Source organism: Phalangium opilio, unplaced genomic scaffold (genome assembly GCF_054372755.1).
Source record: "Phalangium opilio isolate 3A_F unplaced genomic scaffold, DU_Popi_V2 ptg000013l_1, whole genome shotgun sequence".
Classification (NCBI taxonomy): domain Eukaryota; kingdom Metazoa; phylum Arthropoda; class Arachnida; order Opiliones; family Phalangiidae; genus Phalangium; species Phalangium opilio.
This window is the reverse complement of record NW_028324148.1, coordinates 4,044,571-4,053,698: the sequence shown is the minus strand read 5'-3', so window position 1 is coordinate 4,053,698 and position 9,128 is coordinate 4,044,571. Positions and strand designations below refer to the sequence as shown.

The 9,128-nt window shown below is 39.0% G+C and overlaps 1 long non-coding RNA gene across 1 annotated transcript; it reads right to left on the bottom strand.

Annotated features, from left to right (window-relative positions):
- Nucleotides 1-3,620: 3,620 nt before the first annotated feature.
- LOC149707863 (uncharacterized) lies at nt 3,621-6,259 on the bottom strand. Its single transcript, XR_016380590.1, has 3 exons — nt 5,943-6,259; nt 3,837-5,884; nt 3,621-3,747 (listed from the first exon to the last, which is right to left on the bottom strand). It is a non-coding gene; the product is annotated as an uncharacterized LOC149707863 (long non-coding RNA).
- Between the last annotated feature and the right edge of the window lie 2,869 nt (nt 6,260-9,128).

The following is a 9,128-nucleotide window of genomic DNA, read 5'->3' as shown; positions in this document are numbered from 1 at the left end:
AGTGTCGCGTAACGCCATTAAGAGTGTCGCGTAACGCCTATAAGAGTGTCGCGTAACGCTTTTAAGAATGCCGTGTAACGCTTTTTAAAGTGTCACATAACACATTTAGCAGGTTTTATAAAGCTACCATACCACCTGATCACCAATTTCTTATAGCTACGTTTTACTCAGGGATAAAAATATTTTCTTAAGAAAATATCATCTTTAAAAATGCTGTTATATTTAATTTAATACGCACAATTAAGTCTTTTTCCTTGACTTTATAATCTTTTGATTGACTTCAAAATTAAAACATTTATAGAAACGGAAGACCTCATTTAAGAAACAAGTTATTGATTTTCTATCCCGCAGTATTATTATTTAATCTCCGTGTTTAATTTCAAACGGTGTTTCAAAGGTTTTTATTACCGAATTTACACCATAAATTGTCCGGAAAACTCAAGGTGACGAAACTCTATTTTGGGTGTTTTTAATTTGCAAAAAAGTGTTTTCTTGAATTACACTCTTTGAAACTTCCATTTCGCTAAATATTAATTGTCCACAAAACTATTTCATATTAATATTAATAATAATCATAAATCAGTGAAAAAATGCGAAATTGTTCTCTCGCCGCTCTCGCGTTATTGCATGAGACAGTTTAACTATATATAGAAATTAAAAATTTACAGAATTGCGCTAAAAAATATCAGTTTATAAAATTTAAAGTCTGAGATCTACCATTATAACACCCTTTTAGAAAAAAAGGAGTAATTCCAGATACATTTTACACCTATATTAGCTTAGCGTTTTTTCGTAGATAATGGTCACCTTTAAAATACCAATATAACACCGTTTTTGTTATTCATGTGAAAATGTTAGGTGTTATATAGGTGTATTTAAAAAGTACACCATTTTCACTCCAAAGAAACACTCAATTTTTTTTGTGTGCACTCTCTGGGAAAATCGTATAAGGAAAACAGATCCCTGAGTTTTTGGTTTAATAAATATGAACCCGAAATCTTCAGAATTTGCCTTGGATTAGCTGTAATATCAACTGGTGACGATGAGTTAGGTTTAGAGCCTTCAATTCCTTCATCGATCAAACCGCTTGTTGATGTTGTTACATTATCATGATTGAGAAGAGATTGTGGTTTGGGTAAAGGGCTGGCCACAGAGTGTGTTTTCTTTACAGCACGGCTTATTTCCAATTCCTTTTGTCCATCAACATTGGAATTCTCAATTAAATCAGAATTGTTTGAGAGTGTATCTTCATAATTCACTGCTAATACTGTTCTATCGCAAAGAAAATCTGAAGCCTGCGTGTTCAATGTTTGACTTGAAACTGGAGTCATGAATATTGATTTTCTGGGTAGAGATTTTCTTTCAGTTGCAACAGGTGTTTTATTTAAAATATTTGAACTGTTAGCTGGACATGCTACCGAAGTCATGAGCAGAGAATCTGGGGTCCCCGTGTCCATAATAGGTGTTTTAGTGACTGATGACGATCTCAATGGGGTTGTCAAGATAGAAACTGAAGGTTTCATAATTGTCAAAGCTTTTAAAATGTTATAAAGACATATCAGTAACAAATTATGTTGAGAGTCAATAAAATATTTAATACTCACCGTGAGCCTGAGTTCTTGGATTTAGCCAGTCTTGGGTTTTAAAAAATCCATCCCTCAAATGCTTGGAGCAGATGAATGTATGATACTTCACATCATTAACATTAAACCCTGGCCTAAATTTGGCCAGCCAATCCGCCCATTGTTTGCATAGCAAAGGCTTAGTTTTTAGTTTAGGAAACGCTATGAACTCAACACCTTTCATGTACGGTTTATGAAAGTAGCGACTTTTTTTTTTTTTTTTTTGCTCCGTTTATTTGACGAGCTAGAACCTTATCAGAAGGCCATACAGCTCCATAGAGATAAAAATAAATTATACAGAAATATACTAAATTATACAAAATACAAAAAAAAAAGAAAAATGCAAATTTACAGGTTAAGGTACAGTTTTAGTTTATGTTTAAATTCTGGGACTGACGTGACTGAGACCACGTCCTCGGGTAGAGCATTCCACAATTTAATGTTCCTGCGAAAAAAGGAATCTCGCAGTATATTGGTACGAGATGGGTGGGAAAATAGTCGACGACTGTGGCCCCTTGTGCCCTTACAATTATCGTGCCAGGTAAAGTAGGATTGATTGGGCTGACTTAAGATTTTGAAAACGCTAATAAGGTCCAGATAAGTACGACGAAGGGAGAGAGGCTTCCAGCCTAGGGTGGATAACCGGGTATCGCGGGGTTTGTTGCGTAGTGAGGTAGGGATTCGACTTGCACGGCCTAGAACGTTCTCAACCATGTCAATATCCCCAAGTGTGTGTGGACTCCAAAGCTGAGTACCAAATTCTAAAACAGGACGGACATAACATTGGAACAGGCGTGTTAATAAGGAGAGAGAGATGCCCGGGAAGTTTGCCTTAATCACGGAGATGAGACCATTGGCGCGCTTGCAAGACCGCTTAACATGTGCTTTTGAGGATAAGTTATGAGTCACGATCAGGCCTAGATCCCGACATTCATGAGCACGATCAGGCCTAGATCCCGACATTCATTAACCCGTCGAATGTTAAGACTATTAAGGTGATATGGAGACGGAGTCCGAGTGTCGATCGGACGGCGTTGTAAAGTCAGGACAAGAGATTTTTCGCTATTAAAAGTCAAGCCATTAACACTGGCCCAGGATTCAAGGGTGTTGAGGTCCCGCTGTAGGATAGCTACATCATCATAAGAGGTGATAACACGGAAAATTTTTAAATCATCCGCGTATAGGCGTGGATGGGAAGACAAGCATTGAGGTAGGTCATTAATATATAAAATAAACAACAAGGGACCCAGAACACTGTTACGTAATTTACTCTATTTTATTGTTTAGTTTTTTATCTCATTTAGTTCTATGTAAATGTATCACCACATGCGGGGACTCTGATAAGATAAGAGTTTACTTGATTCCAAAATGTACAAGACTAATGGCAGTTAACTAGTCGCACTCAATAAAGGAAGTTAATAAACAATTCTTCTCTAGTTAGTGATTCTGACTTAACATAGTGTCAGAAGTGGCAAAGTTCCCCGCGTTTCTCAGTTAGAACTTTTAACATTCTTGGCTCCCATTGTCGAGCCACGGTCATTTTTCCGTTCAGTCGCGATATCGCAGGTCATTTTTCCGTTCAGTCGCGATATCGCAGGTCATTTTTCCGTTCAGTCGCGATATCGCAGGTCATTTTTCCGTTCAGTCGTGTTATCGCCGGTCAGTTTTCCGTTTCGTCGCGTTATCGCCGGTCAGTTTTCCGTTTCGTCGCGTTATCTTCGGTCAGTTTTCCGTTTCGTCGCGTTATCGCCGGTCAGTTTTCCGTTTCGTCGCGTTATCGCCGGTCAAGTTTCCGTTCCGTTGCGTTATCGCCGGTCAGTTTTCTGTTCCATCACGTTCTTGCCGTTTAAAATTTTTTTTTCCCGTCGCGTTGTGTTTTCGGTCAGTATTCCGTCAAATCGCAACGCTTTCTATGACTACGTTTCGCGCACCTTCCGAGTTCTCACCGGGTGATACGCCCGCTGACTCATGGGAATCGTGGAAGGATGAGTTTGAAATCCAGTGATGGGCATTTTTGATATTTTTCTTCCCTCTCCCACTCACACCTTTTTTTAAATATTGACCAAAGTGCCGCTCTCCTCTCCCATCTCATAAGATGGTGAAATATTTTTAAACCTCTCCTCTCCTTATTTTATCAAATTAAAATACAATTCCATCTCATCTCACGTGAACAAAATGGCTCTTTTCTATAGAAACCTCTCCTCTATGGCTCACCTCTTTTATTTTATAAAATGAAACCAAATATCAAGCGCACTACTGTTCGTCAGTATTATTGAAAGCTCATTTTTGAGTCCTCTCCTTTCAGTTATATACATTTTCTCTCATTTCATGGCAGCCCTCAAATCAGAGCCTTAGTTTGGCTCTCCTCTCCTCCTCTCCTTTCAGTTTTTTTTTTCTAGTAGGTATATCTCTCGGTGAGTTTATCCCGGGTTTTGTATATCATCTCATTTTAAGCACCTGCAATGTCATCTGGTATTTTTCACTCGTCTCATTTAACACTCATGAAGTCTTAGTTTTGAACTCAAAACTATTTCTTCAATCTCACATCATTTTATTTTTAGCGCTCATCTCATTTTTAAATTAGCACTTATCTCATTGTAAAAGGGTGTTTTATTATATTACATGGCTCGAGCAAGCTTCAATGAAGTGTACTTTTTGTTTTTATATATGAGAATTTGGGGTTCGTTTATGCACCAATGCTATAAAATAAGGCGCAAAGTACTTGTTCTCAGTGAGTATCTAATAGAGTTTAATCAAAGCTAATCAGATAAAAAATAATGAAAGGCAAAATTAAAAGAGGTGAAGTCAAACATTATTAATAAAAAATGTCATTTTTGACAAAGACGGGAAAGTGTAAAAGATAAGTGTAGAAAATTAATTGCCTGGAGTAACAGATATTCAAATTTTCCATTTTGAAAACATGATTATAAACATCAATTATTTGATAAAATTCTTATCTTAATTTTTTTCACCAAATTTACTTCAGTAAATATAATTTAACATGAAAGATATGCATAATTTTAAAAAAGAAGCACGCTTGCATTTTATTTTCTCTCAAACATTTACAATTAGGTTGAAAATTCGGCCTCTCAAACATTTAAAATTAGGTTGAAAATTCGGCCCAATAAGGGGAATAAAATGGGCAGAAAAACGTTTTCGTTAATTGTAAAGTTTTCGAAGTTTTAAAACTTTACGTGTTGTGTAGCTCTCAAGATATCACGATCAATCTACAGATTTTTTCGACACTAATAGTGAAATCACAATGAAAATGCCTATGTTATTTTCCGCTTAATAATATTTCCAATTTTAAAATATAAAATTTAAACTGATATATATACCATATCAATATTTCCAATTTTATAATATAAAACTTTAAAAAAGCTACATTTTTTCAGATATCTGAGTATTTGAATCTTCCATAAGCAAAGTATAAAGTAGAACATTGTATCCCTTTAAAATTCTTGAAGGTGACTTATTTTCTAGAACTACTAGAAAAATACTGTGTTTAAATTTTTTGGGCAAATGAAATTTAGGGGAAAAAAAGTAGGATAAGAACTTTTTCAGATAATTGAAGATTTATAATCATTTCCTCAAAAAGAAAAATTTGAATATCTGTACTTCAGGCAATTAATTTTCTATACTTATCTTTTACACTTTCCCTTTTTTGTCTACAAAGGCAGTTTTTATTAATATCTTCTAATTCAGTCTTAATATTATTTAAAATTGTTTAGAATCATTGGAAAGAAAACGTATTAGGGCGTTGCGCGTCCATCGGTAATCTAGCTTCATTACCAGTAGTCTTTAATCTACCGCTCTCTTAGAATACTAAAGCTTATCTTATTAACGCGTGTTTTAAATGCTTCGAACCCCTATAAATAACATAAGTTGCTTCAAAGATAATCTCAAAATTTATCAAAAGTACAAACTCAAAACACGTTATCCCGTAATTTCCGTTTAGCTGAAAAAAAAAACTGACAGCCACAACATAATTAAATAAACCTTTATTATGGTTGAGATAGTAGGGTTTCGCCTTTGAAAGTAACTCATTTAAATTTCAGGCGGTGCAAAGTTTCTCTTTTCTATTTTTCAGTTGTAGTATTTTTTACCTACTGCCCAAAATATGTCTCCCATCAACCACTACTTTCATCCAGTATCTCACCATGCACTTCTATCATCAAGTATAACGACATCTCGTCAACCACTCCTTTCATCGAGTATAAGAACTTCTCATCAACCACTCATTTCATATCACATTAAAAAACCTATTTCATATCAACCACTCATTCCATGGAAAACCAAAAACTTACATCATACACTCACTTCAAGAAAAAAAATGCCCAAACACAGCCTCTCACCTATCACTCCACTCATGGACTACCGAAAAATCATATCTCACATCCAACTACTTTCCTCATGATCCAAAAAATTGCTCTCAATACTAGGTTATCTATCCGAGTTTGGAAAATAAAATATCTCACCACAAAAGTTACTCGTGGAGGTTGAAAAACCACCTCTCATCTCAAACTCACCTCCAATTTCAAATTTTACTACCTCTCCTCTCCTGCTCATATCACAAGCTCAAAAAAGCCCTCTCCTTTACTCAGAAATTACTCAAAATTATGAGTAGGAGATGAGAGCGCCCATCACTGTTGAAATCTTCGCGACGGAACTCTCGAAGAAACCTGTTGAAACCCAAATCAATACCTTCCTTCATATCATTGGTGCCGACGGTCGTAAGTTATATAAAATCCTAGAGTTTCCCGAACTACCGCTTCCTGTTGCGCACGAGCCACCTCCGGTACGGACGCTGGACGATGTATACACAGCGTACTCAACTTACTATAAACCATATAAACACCTAACTTTATCTCGGCACTTATTCTTCGCGTCGCGGCAGGGCCCCACTCAATCCTTCGATTCATTTGTCGCCGAACTAAAAACTCTCGTGAAAAACTGCGATCTCGAACCCCTCAATGATTCTTTAATGTGCACGCAGATAGTAGAAGGCATTCGCGATCCTCAACTTCGAACCAGGCTCTTAGAAATCCGCAACCTTACTCTCACAGAAGCCATTAGAATCTGTCGTGGTAATGAATTAGCCGGATCCCACGCTCGGCGCATTTCGGCTGGATCTTCTCATACGATGCTTGCACCGTCGGGTCCACCAGTAGCAGTCGATTATATGGGCACTCGCGCTCGCCATTCTTCATCCCGACCACTCGATCGTCGTTCCCAATCTTGGTCTCACCGATCGTCGGTCCAAGCTCCACGTCATCAAAGCTCGTACGGCCATTCACGCATGCGAGCTGCGCCAAACAACTTATCCAACCCCTCCGTATATCCGAACAACATCAGCATGCGCACACAGTCTCGATCATCTTGCGCGAGATGCGGTCTCACTCATCCCCGTCGCACGTGTCCAGCAAATGCATCAACCTGCGCCAAATGCGGACGACTCAATCACTGGGCTAGAGTCTGCGTATCGACATTTGCATTACAAGAATTCCTACCAGATAACTCAGACCACTCACATCATCAGACTCAGCACCTCTACCCTAGTGACATGGAAGACGATCCGTACCATGCTCAATACGAAGATACATACCATGCACAATATTTTGCGTCCGTGCCATCTGACCTCGCACATCACTTCGACCACGACCAGGAAGAATGTCCTGACGAGGACCCCTTCTACGTGACTCTTATAACAATCGACGCTACGACCCTAGATAATACCCGCCACGATTGGATGACTAGCATTGACATACACCACACACCCACACTAGTGAAAATGGATACCGGGTCTCAGGTCAATGTCCTTCCGAAAAGCGCATACAATAAACTGTTGGATCCGCCACCCATCCATCCTACACGCCGAAGAGTGATGTCATACTCAGGACACAACGTGCCAATGCTGGGCTTCATTCATGCCGAGACGGCCTCAGAAAATGCCATCAAAGACTGCATCTACTACATCACGCAACAAAACACAATACATATACTGGGTGCTACGTCACTTACCGACCTAGGTCTAATCCAACGACTGGACTTAAACCACGAATCGGCAGTAACCTCTGACAGCAGTCCGCCACAGTATCAAGGACAACCTTCACAAGTACACCTCAATTCAATACAACCAACGCCTGACCAGAGTCCATTACAACTTATCGACCAGTTCAAAGACGTCTTCGGCCCTATGGGGTGTCTACCAGGAGTACACCACATTACACTCAAAGAAGACGCACAACCAAAGGTTGTACCAGCTCGGAGCATACGACATGCATTTCGCGAACCACTTCGAACGGAGCTTAGTCGCATGCAGGAGTTGAACGTCATAGTACCAGTCTCGGAACCTACAGAAGAGCATGACTATCAAATTGGGACCTCTGTACGAAATAAGTTTCATCTTCGTCCTATGAGAGATGACGACGAAGCAAGACTGACAAACATCAAAGATACTAGGAATAATCAACTTAGTATTGGTAACATCCCGAAGATCCACACTCGATTCACAAGCCTGGAAGACAGACCCGCTTGTGATGTGAGGATTCCGATTAATTATGAACAGAACGAAGATAATCAGACCCGAAGTAAACAAACAACACTTGGACGAACCTCTTCAGTTCAACAAATGGAACAACATGATTCGCAACTAGTGCTGTCCCCCAACCACAAAAGTCTTTTTCAAGGGCAGTCCAGAAGTAACTCGGGACTTGACCGAACATCTCATGCAGCAGACCCGAAAAGAGGATCCCAAGCCACATCTCAAGATTCAACCACCAGTACTTGCTCGAGACCGCGTCGAATTATCACCAAACCAAAACGTTATGTCGAAAAAAAAAGAAACATGTTACGTAATTTACTCTATTATATTGTTTAGTTTTTTATCTCAATTAGTTCTATGTAAATGTATCACCACATGCGGGGACTCTGATAAGATAAGAGTTTACTTGATTCCAAAATGTACAAGACTAATGGCAGTTAACTAGTCGCACTCAATAAAGGAAGTTAATAAACAATTCTTCTCTAGTTAGTTATTCTGACTTAACAAACACTTCCTTGAGGCACCCCACTTAAAACTGGGAGAAAGTCGCTTAATGCGTGACCAATCCTGACAGCCTGGGTTCGTTGCGTCAGATAACTGGCAATCCAGCCAAGCACTGATTGTGAAAGACATATTTAGCTTGGTTAGGAGGCGAGAATGGGGAACCGAGTCAAAAGCCTTAGCTATGTCGAGATAAATAATATCCACTCGCTTACCGGAATCGAGGGCATGGATCCACGAATGGAAGGCCGACAAAAGGTTAGTTTCTACTGATCGACTATGTAAAAAACCATGTTGATAGGAACTAAGATATGGGGTGACATGGCGAGTGATAGCTGTTCGAAGACATTTTTCAAGAACCTTGCAAACCGTGCAGGTCAAGCTGATGGGCCCAAAATTCCTGGGATCAGACTTAGCACCCTTACCCTTATAAATTGGAGTAACATGTGCTAGTTTCCATT